The sequence below is a fragment of the Sus scrofa genome, chromosome 7 (genome assembly GCF_000003025.6).
Source record: "Sus scrofa isolate TJ Tabasco breed Duroc chromosome 7, Sscrofa11.1, whole genome shotgun sequence".
NCBI classification, from domain to species: Eukaryota; Metazoa; Chordata; class Mammalia; order Artiodactyla; family Suidae; genus Sus; species Sus scrofa.
The window spans coordinates 21,484,113-21,507,005 of NC_010449.5; the positions used below are offsets into that span (position 1 = coordinate 21,484,113).

A 22,893-nucleotide genomic window follows, 5' to 3' on the forward strand; every position below is an offset into this window, starting at 1 on the left:
GGAGCGCTGGTGGAGCAACGGGGCCCGGAGGAGGGGGCCGGGGAGTGGGCTGCGGGGTGATCTCACCCCCTCTCAATACCTGGACTTCTAGGCTCTAGGGAGGCAAGTACTTTTACACTTGGCTCAAACTTCAGCTCCGGTCTGACCCTCGTCCTTTCTGCCTTGCTTTTTTGCAAACGATCAGTTCAGAGCTCGCGTTTGTCTTTAATTTTCAGAATTAGTTATTTTCAGTTTTGATGCTACGTGAAGTCGAGAAGTTGAAAGTTGGAAGTTCCTTCCAGGCACTTTTTGTTACTCACTCGTTAGTGAAGCTGCCTGAGTGGTTTTCAGGCTCCTGACTCAGACTCTAGTTTCCGCTTGGAAGAGAGGGTCATATTTGTTTCTATCACATTACACTAAGTCGTCCTTTGGTCGGGGTGGCCTGAGACGTCTTCTCTTCCCTCCACAACCTTCTGCCAGGTTCTCAGATCACAATGGCTCCCCTATTCCCAGTCATTAAATCTTGGAATTTCTCGCACTAGTGCTTCACCGTCAACGAACTCACCTATAATTATCCCTTTCTGTCTACAAAGACATCAACCCACTTGACCAACAATCGCTAAGGGAGCTGCAGAAAAGCCGCAGCAAAGAAAAAGGCGTCTTTTGCATCTCAGCCCAAAGATTCACCAAAAGAAAATTAGAAAACCTGGCATATTTCTAAAGCTCCTTGCAGAGAGAGGGAGACGATGGGATTGCGTTGCTTTGTGAGCGCCTGGACAAAAACAACACATGAATGCACCATTTTCAAAAAGAACACACATATAAACAAGAAGGGCTGCCGAATCGAGGGAGAGAGAGGGGGCAGAGAAACTCAAGACTGGAGATAAAGGAAAAGGAGTGGTGGGGCCTGGCCATGTGTTAAAAATATCTCCCAAGGCCATTTGCTGGAAGTTCCGCAAATTCCATTTTTCCCAAGCGTGGACTTGGAGAGACCTGATGAAAGGAGATGCTGTATTTGATTCTTGGACAAATTATTTCTTATCTCATGGAGATGAATGACAGTAGGCCCTGGAAGGCTCAGAAATTTCCCTCTGTTGGCCATTGCATGTCCTTTGTATTGTCTTACATGCTTTTGTGTTTCTTAAATTTTCAGTGACCAGAGCATAATAGATTTCCACGAAATATATTTGATAACCAAATAAATAACCAAGAGCCTTTGGGATCCAGCCAAGAAGCTCGTGCCATCAGGCTCTGTGGCGCAATGGATAGCGCATTGGACTTCTAGCGTATGGATGAAAGTCATTCAAAGGTTGCGGGTTCGAGTCCCGCCAGAGTCGTAGACCTTTTGACAGCAAGAGTCCTTTGCCTGTAACTTCTCCCTCTTGTTTGTGTAAACTGAATGATTTCCTCACAGTCAGTGAATGTCACGTCCCCACATTTTTTTTTACTGCTGTTAATTTCTACTTTCTGGTGTTTACTTTTGAGGAGCTTCTTCATAAGGATTCCCAAGTGTGTCTACAGTGATTTGGTACCTAAATAAGGGGGATATATATATATATTCCTACCCATTTATTGTGTGTATATATATATGGTAGCAGGAGAAGAGAAAAAAATCAGAAAACCAGATAATGGGTCAGTGGATAGACAGATTACATTGATGTTAATGAAAGTAATAAGGCAGCGGTAGAAATGGCTTTATGTGGCACATTCTTTGAGGTCCAAAGTTATGTACTCACAGAGAGGGCATTCAAAAGGAAAGTGGTCTGTCACAGTGACCAAAAAAAAAAAAAAAAAAAAAAAATAGTGCTTGAAGCTGTTGCTCAGTTTTGGGGAATTGGTACTAATAATGCCAAGATTCCAGGCCATAACTGTACCTTATGTCACTTCCATGCATTCCTTAGGAAACCAAAATAATGAGTAAAAGTAACTGATTCGTAGAGGAGGCTAGTGATACTTTCCTGAAAGAAAAATGTGAGATAATGATGTGAATCCAGGAAGTAACGATGCTGGCCTCTGTACTAGGACAACAAAACAATGTCTACACTTCTGTGACAGGAAATTGGAAAAAGAACAGAATGCTAGGCATTGCTTGGAGGAAAGCATCACTCTGCAAAATTTGTAAGGACATCAAGAAAAGGCAAATGATGGCTCCTGCAGGAGTTCAGTCAGCATCTCCTCAGTTTGGGCAAGGCACAGCTGCCCTGGGCTCTGGAATCTTGGGCTAGTTTCAGCACACTCTTATCACTAGGAGAGCAATTGTTTCTTTTTCCTTAACATATGTGAGGCATTGGCAATCTGTATTTGTGCAATCTCATTTAAAACCTTATTTTCTCACCCTTAGAGCATTTTGTCTCTAAAATTTTTTACTTCTGAGCAATGAAAACTCATTAAAAATTAAATAGGTTTAAATTATGCATTTGAAAGCCAAGAAGCGACTGTGGCTGACTCAGCACAAGAGAAGGAGACTAAAATTGGCTCTGGTCTTGAATGTGAACAAAGTCTCTGATAAAGGAAGGATCATAGGTTTACACTCTAATAATTAAGGGAATAATAATAATCCAGGGGACTAAGGGAATGTAAGATCTGCACAGACTTGAAGACAGCATCAAGAATGTTTAAGCAAGGAACTCTTGCTTGGTAAGGAAGGACCATCTATGGGAGGGTACAGAAAGGAGGAAGTTAGTCTATGAAAATAAGAGCTAAGGTGGAGGGAAATGGCTTTGCCTAAAAAGAATTTAATTTTTTAAAAAGAGTTTTATAATGATTTGCCCCAAACCCCATCTGGAATAGTGGACTTTCACTGACAAAAAAATTAAAAATAAATAAAAATAAACAGATAATAGTAAAGTGCTTATCATCTTAGGCTCTATTTTCTGATTCATCATCTATATACCAAATTGGTCAAGACACTACCAAAAAAGAAAAAACAAAAACCAACAACAAAAAAATCAGTTTCCTATATAAAGTGAAAGGGTCATTTCAATTTTCTTTTAAAAACAAATAAGCAATCTAGACAACTATATTGTATTATATAATCATCAAACTTGCTAGGAGACTAGGACTTAATTATTCAAGCCACTGAAAAGAAATGATAATTATTCCAAGCTAAGAAGTTAGCTTACTACAGTTTCATGGATACTGGCAGAAGATAGGAGATTCCCAGGTCTCATAAAGACAGTTTATTATTCACCACAATAGTAGTAGCCAGAGTAACATTTGCACTGATTCCCCAAGCATCAGATCCCCACAGGGATCTCTGGAGGACAGCTTGGAGGAACTGGCTACCAGATATACCTAAGCACACTTTTCTTTTTATTTATCCAGTGTGGCTATTTGAACTTTAGATCATTTCCAGTCATTATCTTCTCAAATATTGCTTCTTTCTAATCTTTTTTTCTGCTCACCTTCTTGGCTGTGAGTGTCAATATGTTATATTTTTTGACCTATTGATTGATGACATTTTCCTTTTCTAAGATTTTGTTCTGGATGTATTTATCTCAGCAGTTTATTGCTACTCTTTTTGTTTTAAAACCCATCCATTACATTCTGACATTTTTGTAAACTTTGTTTTAAAGTTCATATTTCCTTTTTCTATTTTCAGGAATTGTTTTAGTCAAAATTCTTCATTTTGTATTTAATTTCCTTGCCTGTATTAAGGTCAACTAATTTTAAATCACTTTGTTAGAACACTATTGTATAGGTTCCAGAAGGGTTTGTTTCTACTGTCAGATGTTTCTCTTAGTTCTGGTCAGTTTTGTTGGTGCTTTGGAAATACTTGCAATCAGAAGTGAAGTGTTTTACTAAAGAATAAAAGATTGAATACTTTTCTCTTAAGCCTCCCCTTGCCATGGGCCCACTGATAAAGCAAAGTAAAAGATCACTTGAAACAATATGTAGCAATTTGAAGACTAAGCTTGTAAGTCATAGTATGTTTCCGATAGTCATATTTTGGAACAGCTTGAAACACTGATAGTTTGATTCCTTTGGAAATCTACTTAAAATTTAGGTAGGTTAGAAATTACATAGAATTCCTGTAACAAACATTATCCATATTAAATTAAAGTATTAAGGAGATAGAAATTATACATTTTTTTGTTAATCTTCCTAAAACTCACTAAAGCTATAGTTTAAACATTTTTTGGAGGGAATCAGGATGGCGGAGTAAGATGTACCACTCACCTTCTCCCACAAACACTTAAAAAAAAAAAAAAAAAAACACAACTACATGTAAAAGAGCTCACGCGGAACATTTACCCACATCCTGGGAAGCCACCTAACTGATTGGGAGATCAGCCCAGAGGAAGGGACCTAAAGGCTGCAGAGAAAAGTGCAGCAGCTTCACAGAGGAGGGCAAAGCAGAGAGAGATCCTCAAAGACCACTGGTACCACTGCCCCCTATACCTCAGCCTGAGATGCTTGGGTGGAGGCTGGGTGCTGAGACTAAGGCCCCAGAGGTCGGTTGGGTTGCTGGAAGAGGAATGGGGTTGGTCCGTGTGGAGACAGCCGGAGGGAGCTAGGATGCAGCGCTGTGGAGGGAAATAGGAAAGAGGTCTGAGCCTGCAGGAGAAGTAAGGCAGGAGGGGCAGAGTGGCATAGGAATATCTTTCTCTGCGGGACCCCTGGGCTATTGGAGGGCGGGGCTACAGGTGGTGAGGCAACTCTTGTGTGGGCTTAAGCAGGACTGGGGGGGCAGTGCATCCTATGAAGGCTAAGCCTGAAGAGGAGCTACTTGTGAAGTATACAGGCAGTGAGGGCAAACCTCCACAGTTATCTCTAACTCCAGATGTGGACGTGGCCCTTCACCACTAGGCATCCTTGAAGAGGCACCACTTGCGGCCTCAGTCACCTCAAGGTTGGCACAGATGAGGGCACTGCAACCAAGCACCAGTGGTTGTTGCTCTTACTCCCCTGGGAACAACACATGCCTTGCCACTGCCACATGCTCTGGGTACTCCCTAAACCTTTCTGAGGCTCAGGGCCACTTCCCAGGGCCCTGCCACTCAGAGCAGCCTGGACCACCTTCCTGCGGGTCCTTGCTACTGTCAAAGACCCAGTAACCAGGCACTGGCCTCTAGCCCTCCCCATTGCCTTTATCTCCCTGGAAGCAAGAGCAGCACCCTAACAAGGGGATAACAGCCTGTACACACTGAGGAAAGAGACAGCAAGCATCCAAACCCTTATGCCAAAAATGAATATTAAGCCCTCACAAAATATGAAGGGGGCTCTCACATATAAATAGCCCTCCAAGACTGCAGTAGTTGGTTTCCCCAAACCTACAGAATAAGAAAAATATAAGCAAAATGAAGAGCACAGGAACAATTCCCAGATAAAAGAACAGGACAATTCACCTGAAGGAGCAAACAATGAAACAGACCCCTCTAGTCTAACAAACACCAAGTTCTAAAAGGAGATTGTGAAAACACTGAAGGAATCAAGGGTGAATATGAAGGAATTAAGAGCAGATATGAGGAGTTCCTGTCGTGGTGCAGTGGTTAATGAATCCGACTAGGACCATGAGGTTTTTGGGTTTGATCACTGGCCTTGCTCAGTGGGTTAAGGATCTGGCCTTGCTGTGAGCTGTGGTGTAGTCTGCAGACATGGCTTGGATCCCGTGTTGCTGTGGCTCTGGCATAGGCTGGTGGCTACAGCTCCGATTGGATCCCTAGCCCGGGAACCTCCATATGCCATGGGTGTGGCCCTAGAAAAGGCGAAAAGACTACCAAAAAAAAAAAAAAAAAAAAAAAAGAAAGAAAAAGCAAGATATGAACAGTAATGCAGATTACTTTAGAAAGGAAGTAGAAAATATAAGAAGAAGCCAAGAAAAAATTAGAAAATTCATTTGCAGAGATGCAAACTGAGTCACGGAAGACCAGAATGAATAATGTGGAGGAATGAATTAGTGACCTGGAAGATAGAATAATGGAAATCACACAATCCAGCCGGAAGACAGAAAACCAAAAGAAAGAATATGAAAGCAATATAAGAGATCCATGGGATAATACAAAATGGGTCAATCTATGCATAATAGGGATTCCAGAAGGAAAAGAAAAAGAAAAGGGGGTTGAAAATATATTTGAAGAAATTATGGCCAAAACCTTTCCAAATCTAAAGGAAACAGATATCAAGATACAGGAAGCACAGAGGGCCCCAAACAAGTTGAACCCCAAGAGGCCCACACCAAGACATATTATAATAAAAATGGCAAAAGTTAAAGAGAGGATTCTAAAGTCAGCAAGAGAAACACAAAGAGTTCATTGTAACAGAACCTTTATAAGGCTATCAGCTGATTTCTCTATAGAAACAAACACTACAGGCCAGAACAGAGTGGCAAGATATATCCAAAGTTCTAAAAGGGAAAATTTTGCAGCCTAGAATACCCTACCCAGCAAGAATATCATTTGAAATAGAAGGAGAAATAAAGACTTTCTCCAATAAACAAAAGCTAAAAGAGTACAGCAATACTAAACCCATTCTAAAAGAAATACTGAAAGGCCTTCTCTAAATAAAAAAGAATTAAGAAGAAATAGGATGGAGGAAATCACAATTGGAAAGCAATCGCTTAAATAAGCCACTATACAGATCTAAAGGGGGAAAAAAACCTACTGTAAAAGTGAAGATCAACACAAGGAACAGCAAAAGGACAAACATGAAATGTTAAAAAGGACTAAAAATAACAAACACTGGAGAAGGTGTGGACAAAAAGGAACCCTCCTACACTGTTGGTGGGAATGTAAATTGATACAACCACTATAGAGAACAGTATGGAGGTACCTCAGAAAACTAAATATAGAACTACGATATGATCCAGTAATCCCACTCCTGGGCATATATCTGGACAAAGCTTTCATTGAAAAAGATATGTGCACCTCTGTGTTCATTGCAGCACTATTCACAATAGCCAAGGCATAAGAACAACCTAAATGCCCACAACAGAGGAATGGATTAAGAAGATGTGGTATATACCTACACAATGGAATACTACTTGGCCATAAAAAGAACAAAATAATGCCATTTGTTGCAACTTGGATGGAACTAGAGACTCTTGCACTAAGTGAAGTATGTCAGAAAGAGAAAGACAAATACCATATGATATAGCCTATATCTGGAATCTAATATACGGCACAAATGAACCTATCTACAGAAAAGAAACAAACTTATGAACATGAAGAACAGACTTGTGGTTGCCAAGGGGAAGGGAGAGGGAGTGGGATGGACTGGGAGTTTGGGGTGAGTAATTGCAAACAATTGCATTTGGAGTGGATAAGCAATGAGATCCATCTGTATAGCACAGGGAACCATATCTAGTCACTTGTGATGGAACATGATGCAGGATAATGTGAGAAAAAAATGTATATACATGTATAACTGGGTCACTTTGCTATACAGCAGAAATTGACAGAGCATTGAAAACCAATCATAATAAAACATTTAAAAAAAATGTTTTGAAGCAAAAATGTGGGAAGAACCCAGAAGTGAAAAAGCAAGAAACAAATGGACAAATAGTAATAGACTTGACAGAAACAACCTAGTATATACCAAAGATTCTTCAAAAATCTCTGGAACTGAGAGCACTATATACTAGAGACTAAAGGGAAGTAAAGTAGATTGTCTACAAATACCAGATTATATTACTTATATGTGGAATCTAAAATATGACACTAATAAACTTATCTATGAAACAGAAGCAGACTCACAGACATAGAGAACAGACTTGTGGTAGCCAAGGAGGATGGGGAAGGGGTGGACTGGGAGTTTTGGGATAGCAGATGCCAACTACTATATACAGAATGGATAAACAACCAAGGTCCTACTTCATAGCACAGAGAACTATATTAAATATATCCTGAGATAAATCATAATGAAAAATAATGTGAAAAAGAATATATATATGTATAACTGAATCACTTTATTGCAGAGCAGAAATTGGACACAATATTGTAATCAATTATTTGTCAATAAATTTAAAAAATAAATTCAAGCAAGAAAAAAAAAGCAGATTGTCTAAAGTTTAAGAAGCAATTACATCCTTAAATTCTATGCACTTCTATATACACTGACTGTTTTCCCTTCCTCCACCCAGGAAAAAATCTGGAGATTTATTCTTCAAAGAAAATGAAGAATAGGATTAGATTGTTAAAGCTGAGGCTCTGAGTGCCATAAGGAGAACAGGAGAGGTTTAACATTTGGATGTAGAGGACTGTCGAAGGCTGTAATACCTAGCTCATTTTCCTCATCTATCTCTAATATCTTTACCAGCTAGGATTTACCCTGATGGCAGGACCGCAAAGTGAATGGTAAATATACTAAGAATATGTGTATGATCCAGGAACTGGTATAAATTGGGAGAAGGCAACTTAACAGATAAGCACTTTGAGGGCTCTTTTCACCCCATCTTAGATTTTGAGTTACATTTATAACCTAAAAAAAAAACCCTTGAAAACACTCTCCACTAAAACAGTGGGGCAAACATAAAAACATAAAATAGATTATGAACAGGTGAGCAAAGTGAAGATTCAGATGACAGCTGTGCAGCAGGTCCACAGAGCAGCAAGTCTAGACTGAAAGCAAGTAGAGGTCAACTGGAAAAATAGGTTCGAGGGAAAAAAAAATTGAACTGATATCTTACCTGATTTGATTGACCTTGTGGGAAGCTCTATGGAAAACTATCTGGAAGTAAAGGAAGAATTAGCAATTAGCAATAGATGCAAAAGAACCTAGGCATGGAGTTCCCATCGTGGCTCAGTGGTTGACAAATACGACTGGGAGCCATCCCTGGCCTCGCTCAGTGGGTTAAGGATCTGGCGTTGCTGTGAGCTGTGGTGTAGGTTGTAGACGCAACTCGGATCCCGCGTTGCTGTGGCTCTGGAGTAGGCCGGTGGCTACAGCTCTGATTAGACCTCTCGCCTGGGAACCTCCATGGGCCAGGGGTGCGGCCCTAGAACAGGCAAGAAGCCAAAAAAAAAAAAAAAAAAAAAAAAAAAAAAGAACCTAGGCATATTAAAATTTTTCTTTTTAAAGTTTGCCTTTTTAGGCAATTATTCGCATCCATTAAGGAGAGGAAACATAGACATAGCTCACGACAATATTGTGTATAATATTTTCACAGGAAAATTACATAAACAATAAATATTGTATTATTGGATGACTATTTTAGAAGGATAAGAGACATAACTATTTCAGAAGGATAAGAAGCAGTGGCTGATGGTGGTGTAAAAGTTAACGGCTCAACATGATGGAAAGTAAATAGATGACATCTAAATTGATTAATCAGGAGTTCTCCTCGTGGCTCAGCAGAGACAAATCTGACTAGCACCCGTGAGGACGCAGGTTGGATCCCTGGCCACGCTCAGTAGGTTAAGGATCTGGCGTAACGGTGAGCTGTGGTGTAGGTCACTGACGTGGCTCAGATCTGGCATTGCTGTGGCTATTGTGTAGGCCGGCGGCTACAGCTCCCGATTAGACCACTAGTCTGGGAACCTCTATATGCCATGGGTTCAGCCCTAGAAAGACCTTCCTCAAAAAATTGATTAATCGTAATTGCGTTTATATATATTATTTAGGAAAATAGATATCTGCAAATTCAAGAAGGTAATAGTTGAAATGTTAATTTTGGTGGCATCTAGTTAAGATAATTTGAGGAATTAGGAGACAGAAGACATGTTTTTCACAATACGCCTCATGTATTACTCAATAAGTAATACTGAGCCTTTTAAAGTATATGCATGCTAGAGAAATTTATAGTAAGACATTCAGAAAGCACTCGTTTTTACCATTAATGTAAGTTCTATTTGTAAAGATGTGTACAATTGGAGGAAAATGTACTTCTCCAAGAAAAGTAACAGTAGGGGCATTATTATTATTATTACTTTTGTCTTTTTGCCATTTCTTGGGCCGCTCCAGCAGCATATGCAGGTTCCCAGGCTGGGGGTTGAACTGGAGCTGTAGTCGCCGGCCTATGCCAGAGCGACAGCAACGCGGGATCCAAGCCACGTCTGCAGCCTACACCACAGCTCACGGCAATGCTGGATCCTTAACCCACTGAGCAAGGTGAGGGATCAAACCCGCAATCTCATGGTTCCTAGTTGGATTCGCCAACCACTGGGCCATGACGGGAACTCCAGTAGGGGCATTATTAAATTAATTCCTAAGGAGGCACAGGGAGAGTATAATTACTTGAACCCAGAAGACAGCCTTGTAGAGAGGGTCGCCTTGAACAGGTGTGGCCTTTAGTCAAGGGGTGCAGCCCATCTGAAGTGACCTGCAGAGAGGGAGACAAGAAATAAATCCCTGCTGCTTGCCCTCCTTGATCCCACATTTCTCTTGCTGGGATTCCCACTGACCTAATCCACGGGGAAACCAGAGAGCATGAAAAACCCATACAGGCCAGTTCCAATGGCCTAGATCAGCATGGAATAGAATGAAGAGCTAAATGAGTGCAAAAGAGAATCAACAACGAGGAAAACAGCAAACAATAAAGAGGCTAGTGAAGGAGAATAACAGAAACAGAATAAAAATTAAAAAAAAAAAAGGATTAGGCAGAAAAATGATACTTAAAAAGTAAAGGAGATCCAACACATGAATTACTAGATTAAACAAACAAACAAACAAACACAGTAATAAAACAGAACATACATTTAACAGATAATGTAGTCCCTGGTAGGTAGAGCCATACTTAGGGGCAATGGGACCTGTGCAAGTTTCTTTTTTTTCTTCTCTTCTTTCCTCCCTTTCTTTTTTTTCTTTTTTTCGCAGGGCTTCTGTCTATAAAAACAACTTAATTTTAAAATCACGCTGGTTGGGAATCACTGTTCTTCCTCTGCCTCTCTAATCGCTGTTATGCCATGTCACATCCAACTGCTTCACCTGATAACCCATAACCTTAGACTAGCAAAGAGAAATGATGGGAGAAGGTGTGCAAGAAAATAAAGAGGAAGAAAAAAATGGGGTCAGGTGAGGACAGAGAGGGAGGGACATAAAGGAGACGTGTGGAAAAAAAGCTTAGGCTCACAGAACAGTTAAAACACTGAAAATAGGAACTTATAACTCTCACCTAATATATGTTTTAAGAACTGCATTTCAGTACTGATATATTGCTATCATTCCATGTACATATTCATAAATACGTAATTTTTATCAAGAGGGGAAGAAAAGAAAACGAGGGAGGGAAGGCAGGCGGGGGGGGGGGGGGGGGAAAGACATCTAAATCGCAGTGGTAATGGGGGGAAAGGGTAAGATTTAGTAACGCCAGGAAATGGTTGTGACTCAGACCCAGAAATTCAGTTCCAGAAATTGCAGAATTTGAACATAATAATAGGAGAGGAAAACGTCGTGTCAGAAGTGGGATTCGAACCCACGCCTCCAGTTGGAGACCAGAAATCCCGAGCTTGGGAAGCAGGAGCTTGAGTCTGGCGCCTTAGACCACTCGGCCATCCTGACATGCTTATGTAAACAATCACTATAATCGATTACTTGAATTAACAGCCAATGAACTCTATTACTTTCAGAATATTCAGGACGAAGCACAAGCTCTGAATTCATTTCTAAATCGAAGAGGAGAAAAGACAAGTTTTGATGGAAGTTAGAGGCTGTTGCGATGGCACAAAGTTAAGGTAGCCCCAGAGCCCGGTAGCCGGAGGTATGGAGAAGCAGCTCCTGCCACACCACCCTTTCCCTTCCCGCACCGCGCTCCCTGCCTCCAAAAAATCCGACAGCCCACGGCCCACGACGGTCCCCACGGTGCGGGAATTTTGCAAATCATAGAAAAGTGTCGTGTAGAGCCAAGTTAGCTCTAGTTGCGGAGACTGCTTCAGCCTGTTTTCCGCGGCGTTTATGCTCTCTCCTTCCCACAATAAATTAAAAAGTAACACAGGCAAGGAGAGAGCCAGCTAAACTGAATCAATCTTTCTGGGGAGCCAGATACATGGCAACGCTTGCTGCATTTTTGCCCTTCCTTCCCAAGAATGTGACATTTTTCTTTCTTGTGGATAAAGCTGACTCTTGATTCCCTTATTTATTTAACACCATTTATTTAATGTATTATCAGATTCTGTAGTTGAGTCTGAATATACAGAAGTGTAAACGGGGGTGAGGGGTGGGTGGAGACGGGGTGAGGGTGGGCGTGGAGGCAGACAGTACACCATATTAATGAGTGCCAAAAGGTACTTCTGCAAAAATCCACTAGGGACACACATGTAATTGAAAAAGTTGGCTTTATTTGTTAAAGCAAGGGAGAATGCATCGCAGGGAAACTGGAGTGTCTCAGTAGGAGAGTGGTAGAAAGAAGCAATTATAAGACAGACTTTGGTAAGGTGATTTAAAGGAGAGCTGAAGGAAGTAGGGCCTTGCACTGGTTTGCATACTGCTAGAAGGAGGAGATAATTCTGTGGTTGGATATATTAATTAATTTTATCTAAAAGGAGAGTATACTAGACCAAACATAGAGCTGAAATTGGTAAAGAAGCAGCAATGGGAGAGAGAAATGTGTGGTATTCTGTGGCTTGGACAATGTCCATGTTTTATTTGTGTTCAGACATGATTATGGAGTTATCTTGTTTCTGTCTTAATCTACTGGAGAGGTCTTGTCTGATACTGATATTCTGGGAAATCGTTTGCATTCAACAAGAAAACACCAAGTCATAGCTATAAATACCAGGTCAACTTCTGGATGTCCAGGGATGCTTTCCCCTGTCTCATAATTAACATCTGCAGACAGCTAGATGGTGCTAAAAGCCATAAAGAATCATTAAGCAAGGAAGAGGTATGGGATGTGAGAGAGATTTTTACAATATTAAAGTGTTATTATTGAAGATCTCATTGAGAAGGTGGCATTTGAACAAAGGCCTGAAATAATTGTCATGTGAATACCTAAGGTAGATATTTCCAGGCAGAAGGAATGGCAAGGGCAAAGCTGATGAAATGGGATGAAGCCTGATGTTTTTGAGTAAAGGCAAAGAAATCTATGTAGATGGCAGAGAAATTGTGCAACATATAATCTCATTGCTTAACGTGTCTCCACCCTTTCTCAAATCAAGATTATCATCCCTTCCTGCCTACTCCTCCATTCTCTAGGCCTCACCTGCTCTCATCCTATCACTTCTTCCACCTCTGATTTTTATCTTATCCATGACCTTAAGAGTCAGAAAAAGGTACTTAAAATTTCATGAAGCTCAGAGATAGCCCTAAAGAACCCAGATGCCCCGTTTCTGAAAGTGCATGGAAAATATCTAAGGGTTCAACTAGATTTGATTCCCCTATCTTGTGTTAGAGTTATAAACTTTATCTTCTTTCCCCATCTTTTCAGTCTCTAAGATTCTCCTCAGTTACTCCAATCATTCCTAAAAAGGTTATCTCCTCTGGGTTCCCCCAAAGGTAACCAACTTGTGCATCAGCTCTTCAAACATACATGAGAGAATCCTGCCCAGACTGGCAAATCCCCTTCAGCAGTAATTGGCTCAAGGAATAATATTCATTTTTCCAGCAACTAAAAAGTGTGTTTAATGAAAGTACAGTGTGGAGGTTAAACAATCTGCTTGGTGAATAAATGACCCAAGCGATCGAACCACACTTTTAGAGGATCCTGCTTATTTCTGAAGCCTTGGATTATTTCCAGTTCTTCCTGAGGAGCAGAATTGCTAATTGGATTTAGTTACTTAAAGAACAGACTAGAAGTTCAATGCTCAGGGGCCTGGATAGCTCAGTCGGTAGAGCATCAGACTTTTAATCTGAGGGTCCAGGGTTCAAGTCCCTGTTCAGGCGCTTCTTCTTTTGTTTTAGTCTTGACTACCTTTATATTATTCCAGTCATCTCTACCTTTATATTATTCCTTCTTTTCATTATTCTGTCCTAGATTTTTAAAAGTAATATGGAGTCATGGATAACAGAGAAAAAGACATTTTAACAAGAAATAGCTTGTGATTGAAATACTATGAATTATACCAAATTTAAATTCCCTTGCCTGGTGTGGGGGTGATTCTAGAAGGTAACGTGCAGTTTGGTTGGATCTTATTAATGTATAAATTCTAAGAGAAGTGCTATTTACCTTTGATCTCTGGGGTTCTCTAGGTCTTTTGCCAGACAAAGAACTTTTGCAAAACATAATTAAGAAACTAAAATACAAACGCATTTGAAATTGTTAGCCTCCACTTTGCGATTTCTTTAAAAAGCTACTCTCCTTAACCTGGAATTTAGATAATCTATAAAAAACTCTGGAAATGGTTTTCTATGCATTATTTTCTCTGTGCAGAACTATAGGTTTTTTAAGACTTTAAATGATTTTTTTGGACAAAAGTTCAAAGTTTTCACCTGGTGGACACGGTGTGCACAAAGCAAGATTGCATTTACCTCACGATCATTTCCCTCATTTCCACTAATACCTTATATCCCCAGGAGAAGAGGAGTGAAAGAATTCTTATTAGAGAAACACCGTATCTGAAAAGTTGTGGGGACGTTTAACCTCCTTAAACAGGGACCTCAGATATTCTCCAAGGGACAGGGCAGCGGAAATTCTGTATCTAGATGTGCCTGACATAAAGATGTCAAATAGCTCCTCAACACACACACACACACACACACACACACACACACTTCAAAAGTCTTCTGTTCTCCAGATTGAATCTCTAGCCAGCCCTTGAGTCCTAATCTGGTGGGTGGCAAAAGGATGAGATCTCCAAGAAGAGCTAGAGATAACCCACAGTTTCAGACTCTCAGGCACTCAGCAAAGTGTGGCTTAATCACCTAGAGTTTAGGACTTGTACCAGAAACTTCCATCACTGAGCAGCTCATTTAACCTGTACATTCACATTTGTTAAAACAGTGATTAACATTTTATGAAGATATGGGATATGAAGATGAAGGTTGATCTCAAAAAAGAATATGATCCATTTGGGAGCATTTTCCCTGGAGTCGATCAGTGATTGCAGAAAGGGGGTAGCTAGGCAGAGCAGAGAGGCCCTGGGAAGAGGGCATGTACTTACAAGAGAAGAGCAGGATACTGGGTTCTTTTATGAACTTGAAGAGTGGGCATGTCTAATTTAGTTAGAGTAAGCAAGGAGAAACCTCATGAGAATCAAGAGATGATCGGGTCTTGCCAGTTTGAGTGTGTTTTCCCTTCTCAGCCCCGGATGAAGACAGGCCCGCAGAAAGAACTACGTGTCTCTCTGACTTGAGTTCTCCCAGAAGAAGGCGGTCAAGGATTTCCGTCAGAAAGCCGTTGCTTGCTCGGTGAATGCCTTGATAAACAAGCACGGAGGAATTCAGCTTAAAACTAAAAGACAAAATCAGATCTCAACAAAGCAGAAAGATTTTGGGCATAAAAAGTGCCTGAAAGCACCGTCTCCCCGTCGGGGAATCGAACCCCGGTCTCCCGCGTGACAGGCGGGGATACTCACCACTATACTAACGAGGAAGACATACGGAAACCTTTTAAAAGAACCTCAGTTGAAAAGGCATTCACACATCGTATCTTGAATGTTTTTATTCTGGGCAGTGAATTCCTGGGACTTTCATCATTTTTACAGTAAGAATATGCTATTAAGTCTATAAAACAGTATTCCCCGTGTTATCTAAATCTAAATATGACAGCCTCACAAAAGGTTGTAACATTGCTGTAAATACTTACATCACTAATAGCAAAGAAGGCATTAAACTTAAAAAAAAAAAAAAAAACTTCCTCTGCTCAAAATTATTTCCTTTCTTCTTCATCTCAAGTTTATTTGTTATTTTAGATTTACCTCAAAGGGTCATGTTCCCTTGGGACTTTTTCTCACACCGACATGATTTCAACGTACTTCCTCTGTTTCACTTTGTCTTGATAAGATAGTACAGAGACGTATGAATTTCTACATGGAGCAAAAGTAAGGACTTTGCTTTAAAATCTAGGTCTTTGATTTTGCAAGGTTGTTGTTAAATGGGTTTATTTTTGTGTAGCCTCTTCGTAGTAGAAATTCCACTAGTAGGAATATTCTTCAGTGAAATTCTGGCCTAATTCCACAGGCGGCTTCACAAGGGATAGTCACTGTGGCAATTCCAGGCAGCAGAAAATTGGAGACAACTTGAATATCTATTACTAAAATGAATGTGCTACACAGAGAGAAAAGCAGTAAGTTTCCTAGGGCTGCCATAAGAGATTACTATAAACTGGTTGGCTTAACAGAAATTTTCTCTCTCATTTATGAGGACAAGGAGTCCAAAAATAAGATGTTGGCAGGGCCATGCTCTCTATGAAGGCTCTCTGGGCTCTTTCCTTGCTTCCTCCTAGTTTCCGGTGGATCCCCAAAATTCTTGATGTTTTTTGGCTTTACCTGTATTATTCCAATCTATGCCTCTGTCTTCATATGATGTTCTTTCTGCCTGTGTCTGTGTGTCCTCTCTAATAAGGATAGGAGTTATTGGATTTAGGTCCCACCATAACCCAGTATGACCTCATCTTAGTGTAACTAATTACATCTGCAAAAACTTATTTCCAAGTAAAATCACATTCAGAGGTTCTGGCCCACACTATTTAAACCACTAAAATTAATAATAAAGGATGAAGTGTTACGTACACAAATGTAGTTAACTATACCAAAGTATACATTAAGGGCTATAAAAGTACTGTTTAAAACTTGTTGTGGGTGAGAGGGAAGAGAAAAGGAAAAAAGAGTATACAATTTTATGTTATTTTTGTTCAGATTAAAGAAAAAAATAGTTTAAAGAAAAAGAACAAAGAGCAAATCTCTTAAATAATATGATGATAACAGATAAAAATTACAAACATTCTAAACCTATTAGAGGAGGTAGAATGACAAAATCATCTATTTTCAAAATAGACACCAGAAACCCAAATAAATGGAGAAATTGATCATGTTTATGGATACAGACAAAATATACCAAAGACATCGTTTCTTCCTACATTCGATTTAACTTCAATACAAATCCCAAAGAGTGTTTTCCAAGGACTTGATAAACTGTTATAAAATTGTATGCAAGTGTATAGGGCCTATAATAGCAAGGACAATTTTACTAAAAATGAGAGAATTGCCAACAAGCTTGCAAGACTTGTTACATAATTCAGTAATTAATATATTAAAATACAAGCACTGGTACAGAACCTGAAACTGGCAAAATGGGATAGAACATTCAGAAAGAAATTTATGCATATACATAATTTGTTATATTGACAGAGGCATCTTTTCAGATCAGAGGAATGCTAAAGCTATGTAACAAATGGAGTTAGGAAAAATATCCTGCTCTCATACGGGGGAAAATATGAAGTTGGATAAAGAGTAAAACCAGAAAGATCAAGGATGTAAACGTCAAAAAGAAAGTTTAAACACTCAGTAGCATATATATGAATCAATCAGGAACCTGTATATACTATTATTCTAGGTAATAATATGATGGAGAAATTGAATATGGTAAATTGGCTATCCTAGTGATAGAAGAGCTAATACGGCAAACAGGATATAGAGTACAAAAAAGCATGAATGATGACAAAACAGACTTTTGAAGTCTACCACTTTTGCCAGTCATCATTAGATTTCAGCATTTTACCAAAATTTGACTCATGCTCAAAAGTAAAAGCACTATACCCCAAAAAAGTCCTCAAACTCTCCCCCAAAAGAAAAGCAAAACATCACATCTTCTGGAAGAGACATCATTATTAAATACTAGGAATGGAAACTATTTGGCTTAAGATCTAATCATACCAGATAGAGAAGGGTAGCCCTGCCAGATACTAAACAAGCTCTTAATGCATCGATAATTAAAACAAAGTAGTGCTCACAAATGAATAGATAAACGGATCAGTGTATTGGAATACAATGCCCAAATTGTGTAAAGATATTTAATGTATGATAAAGAATGTCTCAAACTACAGGTAAAAAGATAGTTTCTTTTTTTTTTTTTTTTTTTTTGCTGCGCTGGCAGCCTGTAGAAGTTCCTAGGTCAGGGATCCAACCCACACCACAGCAGTGATCCAAGCTGCTTCAGTGACAACACCAGATCCTCACCCTGCTGAGCCACCAGGAAACTCCACAAAGGTAGATTTTTTGATGAATAGTTCAGGAACAATATATTACTCAATGAGGAATACCTAAAAAGAAATTCAAACCTCACATCTTAAGAAAGAATAAACTCAAAAAGGGATCAATAATCTAAATGTAAACAGTGAAGACCTTCAAGTATTAAAAAGAATCACATGTGAATTCCCTTGTAACTTGCATGAAGGAAGAATTTTCTAATTTTAACTTAAACTCCAGACAATAAAAGAAAATTTGATATATTTAAATACCAAGAAGTGTTTATGTTACAAAAAATATGATAAGCAAACTCTAAAGGCAACTGATAAATGGGTTTTGGGGAAAGGGAAAGGATCTGGGAGTATTTGCAATCTATATAATAGATAAAGGGTTAATATTCCTAATAGAGATGAAACAACTATTAATTAACAGTTAACAATTGAAAGGAAAGGCCACAGTTTCATAGCAAGCTAGGCAAAAGACAGTAATAAATGATTTTAAAAGTATACCAAAAAGGCCCTTATACATATATCCAAACCCTCTAATAGATAAAGAAATGCAAATTGAAACCATAGTGAGATACCATTTTTCTGCCATCAGGTTTGCAAAATTAAAAAAAAAAGGTCAAGGCTATGGGGAACAGGCACTCTTGTTATGGTGGGAGAACAAATTGATACAGTCTTTCTGGAAGAGAATTTGGTTATATCTAACAATCCCATTCTAATGCTTTACCTTGAAAATCTGCCTCCAACTAAGTGAAAATACACATGCTCATATATTTATTTGTTGCAGCATTGTTTGTAATTGCAAGCAACCCAGTGCTCATATCTAAGAGAGTGGTTAAAAAAGATTGTTTCTTTTTTCTTTATTTTATTTTATTTTATTTTATTTTCCCACTGAACAGCAAGGGGATCAAGTTATCCTTACATGTATACATTACATTTTTCCCCCACCCTTTGTTCTGTTGCAACATGAGTATCTAGACATAGTTCTCAATGCTACTCAGCAGGATAAGATTGTTTCTTAAAAAAAAAAAAAAGACTTTTACTTCTACACAGAGAAGTACATATGCAGCTATAAAAAAGAACAGGGAGGATGATCTCTATGAACTGATATGGAAAGATATCTAGGATATATTGTTAAATTTAAAAAATACCAATCAACATCTATAGTATACCATCTTTAGACTAAGAAAGAAGGGAATTTTAAAATTTCTTTTAAAAAATGTATCTGCTTGCTTATTCAAAAAGAGATACCGAAAGGTAAACCAGAAACGTGATATTGATTACCTATAGAGGGTGTGTGGGAATGAGTTGAAGGTGGAGGTCAGGAAAGGGAAAGAATCAACGAGGCAAGTGACATTTCTCTGAGTATATCTCTTTGCAGAGTTTTGAATCTTAGAAGAATGTTATCTTTCATGTATGTACAAAAATAAATAAACTAAACATGGACAGGGCACAGAATCAAAACTGTATGGACTTAATTATTTAAAATCAATAATATAACCAAAAAGAAAGAGGAGAACTCTTAAGTGTATTATGTATTTTGAGGATAAACAAAAATAATTATAATAAGCGCTGAATTCTCAGTACTTTTGTTTCACAGTGTCATTGTTTAATCCACTGTCCACAGAAATTATGCAGTAGAGGCCTATGATCAGGATCTTTTACCGTAATCCAAATTCCTGGATAATGACCAGAGATTTTTTTAATGTAAACATGAAAAAGATGATTTCAAAATGTGTTTGGAAATGGGTTTTTCAACCAGGGACTTTTGCTAAGTGGCACAAATTTTCTATGTAAGAAGAGCTGACCCAAACCATTGGGAACCTCAAAGACAAAATATTGAAGTCACTGCTCTCTTACTTCTAGTTGGGTCCACCCAAATCACTCCCCTCCGTTTCCAGATTAATGAATCATTTGAAGGGAACTTGAAAATGGCTTACTTCTCAGTGATTCTATCACTAGTTTATTATTTTTTATATGATACCCTTTTTAAATTCTTCTTAGAAAATTAGGGAAGAGTTTTTGTTAATATGGGGAAAGGAGAAAGGAAAGTTAATTTTTGCATTAATTAGAAAGTAAACAGTTTTAGGACCGTGCTTTTGCCTGCGTTAGGTGTTCATACTTCCTTCCCCACTTTTACAGGTATTCCTAAGGGAGATCAGTTACCTAAACTTCGGTGGAAGAAAAGGTTAACATAGACGCCTGAACAGGGACTTGAACCCTGGACCCTCAGATTAAAAGTCTGATGCTCTACCGACTGAGCTATCCAGGCTCTATTTTCTGCTTTCTAATTCACTATATAAAATGATTAAGTATGCTAGTGATGCTTATGGTTTTGGCAATTACCAGTTTTCCAAGGGCGCTGGTCACCGTCCCTTCCCTCCCCAGCGCAGCAACTGAGCTTGATTGTATTGAGCATGCCACCTAACTCCCATTTTGTTTCTTTGTTGCACATACAAAATTACTGTGTAGAATTTATTACAGGGGGAAGGTCTTGCTCAGAGTAGGGTGGGATCTGTTGGGGAGGGAATATTCCTCTAGAATAATGATGGCAGACAGAGCCCTTAGAGGCCACATCTACTCATTAGCGCTTTAGAGTTGGCACGCAGGCTCCTTCACCTATTTACTGAGTACTCTTTTCACCAATGACTTCAGTTAAGAGGGAAGAAAATCAGGAGAATCAAAAGTTGGGTCAAGAACGAATTGTGGCACAAGGAAGTGGTTCATTTACCGTTGTTTCCTCCAGTATTTTCCTTCAGGGTTGAGGTTTCCTGGAACTTTAAAGCCGGAGCAAGAAATAAATGTGACGTCCACTTAGAAGGGATGCTCTGTCCAGGAAACTAACTCCCTGAACACCCAGCTCTCCAAAATTTTTGTAATCTCATTTTTCTGCATGCCCACCTTTCTTCACCTTCACATTGCTTTTCTGCCTCTCTCCAGTTCCCTTTCCTACTCTCCTTTTCGTCTCTCCAACATTTTTGCCATTTCGAAGCGTCCACATTTGTCCCTTTCCTATTCTTTTCAACTCAACATTTTATCTTGAGCTCCATTCTATTTAAAGACAATAAGGACCAAGCAGGTCAAACAGCGTTCGCTGCCTCTGTCACGGCAGGTCAGGAGGCTTGTTAGCACCTCTGCCTAGACAAAGAAGCAGTGATAAGAGTCACTGTACATAGGTGATAATTAAGATGTTGCATTGAAAACAAAAAATACAAAAGAAAAAAAAAAAATAATGTTACATTGTTTCCCAATATGTTGTGAGCTTTGATAAGAGGCCAATTTTTCTCAAGATCCAAAAGAAAACAAGTGATGTAAATCAATAGTGTCGCTCTCACGAGCGTTTGAACTTGGTTACCTCTGCCTGATGTTCTTGTGGGAATCCTTGGGTTTGACGAAGAGAATAACATATTAGCTCAAAGTTCATGGGGGAGGGGTCAAAACATTAGTACTAGCAGAGGATGGTTTCGATCCATCGACCTCTGGGTTATGGGCCCAGCACGCTTCCGCTGCGCCACTCTGCTGCCTGGTCAGTGTGCGCTTCTTGTGTTTTATTCATGTGTATATGTTTTAAAACAGGTTCCAGTTATTTTCTTCCCTCTCCCTTTCCCACTCCTCTCCTCTAATCTCCATCTTCATCTCTCTGAGCCCCCCCCACATTTCTTTCTGAAGATTGCTGTCTACAAGCAAATCTCTAAAGCATCTGAGCTTTTGCAATTTACTCAAGAAAACAAAAGCTCTGAAACTCTATCGATGAAACTTGGTATTCAAACGGTTAGGGTCTCCTACACCGATTTCTAGGGATGGATTTAGAATAGAGTTTTCCCTCCTGAGCTTCCTACTACGCACTCCCTGACTCTGAAGTTAGGACGCCTTGGCTTCTCTGCATCAATGGCAAGGCTGAGGACAGGGTAGGGGCTAGGTTTGGTCGCGCCCCTGGAGAAGCTGAAGACGTGGCGGAAGAGATGGAAAAGCAACTGCTTCTGAGAATAGTCACTCGCTGAGTTGAGGGAGACATGGACACTACATTGCTGACTCACAGGAGGTTCAATTCTTTTTTTTCCACCACAATGAAATTTCCTTCACAAGATTGTAGCAGGCACTCTCTCTCCCCCCCCCCCCGCTGTGTGTGTGTGTGTGTGTGTGTGTGTGTGTGTGTGTGTGTGTGTCTATGAATATCTATGAATGTTGAAAACTGGCTCAGAACACAGAGGCTCAGATCTCTTTCTAGCTATGTCCCTGGACCCGTGTTGGTCAGTGAAGCCTGGTCCTTTCAGCGGAGGAATTCTCCAAAACCATTTTAAAGCCTCCGTCTCCTCATTTCTTAGGTAACAGGCTTTCTCTCAGCTCTTCTTTTCGTTCCTCTCTTCTTTCCTTTCAGTTCCCACAGGTCATTTTTCTTTTCCTTCTCTAGGCCCTTGGCCTTATAGTTATCAAAGCTCAAGGTGATCTGCTGTTTGGAATCTTTGTTCACATCTCAGCATACCACCAACACCACCTGCTGCTCGCTTATTCAAAACCAAACTTCTTCCCTTTCAAGAGATTCTTTTGTGTGATTTTGTATGACTCCGCTATTTTTTTTTTTTTTTTTTTTTTTTTTTTAGGTCTTGGACATCGAAGGTGCTACTGGAGAGGTGAGATTTTCTTTAAGTGGATTTTTACAAAAACAGATTATCAATACTCCAAGTTCCTTAAGAACCAGAAATCATTATTTTCCAAAGGCAGAGAGTCAAGTTTCTTGAGATGAATCTAGTCACCAATATTCAAAATCCAGAAGGGTGATTTTTGCTGCATAAGTCTACCTCAGGAGATGCCGATTCATGCCTTTTCTGAGCTATTCTTTCCTTCTCAATTTCCCTCAGAATTCTGCAGGGTACTGGTTCTAGTTTTTGTTTTTGTTTTTGATTTCTTTGCTA

At 39.4% G+C, this 22,893-nt stretch overlaps 6 non-coding genes across 6 annotated transcripts; 2 read left to right on the forward strand and 4 right to left on the reverse strand.

Annotated features, from left to right (window-relative positions):
* TRNAR-UCU lies at positions 1,227 to 1,316 on the forward strand. Its single transcript is given in 2 exon segments — positions 1,227 to 1,263; positions 1,281 to 1,316. It is a non-coding gene; the product is annotated as a tRNA-Arg (tRNA).
* Positions 11,309 to 11,415, reverse strand: TRNAL-CAA. Its single transcript has 2 exons — positions 11,378 to 11,415; positions 11,309 to 11,354 (listed from the first exon to the last, which is right to left on the reverse strand). It is a non-coding gene; the product is annotated as a tRNA-Leu (tRNA).
* Positions 13,662 to 13,734, forward strand: TRNAK-UUU. Its single transcript has one exon. It is a non-coding gene; the product is annotated as a tRNA-Lys (tRNA).
* TRNAD-GUC lies at positions 15,311 to 15,382 on the reverse strand. Its single transcript has one exon. It is a non-coding gene; the product is annotated as a tRNA-Asp (tRNA).
* On the reverse strand, positions 20,180 to 20,252 carry TRNAK-UUU. The gene has a single exon. It is a non-coding gene; the product is annotated as a tRNA-Lys (tRNA).
* Positions 21,430 to 21,501, reverse strand: TRNAM-CAU. Its single transcript has one exon. It is a non-coding gene; the product is annotated as a tRNA-Met (tRNA).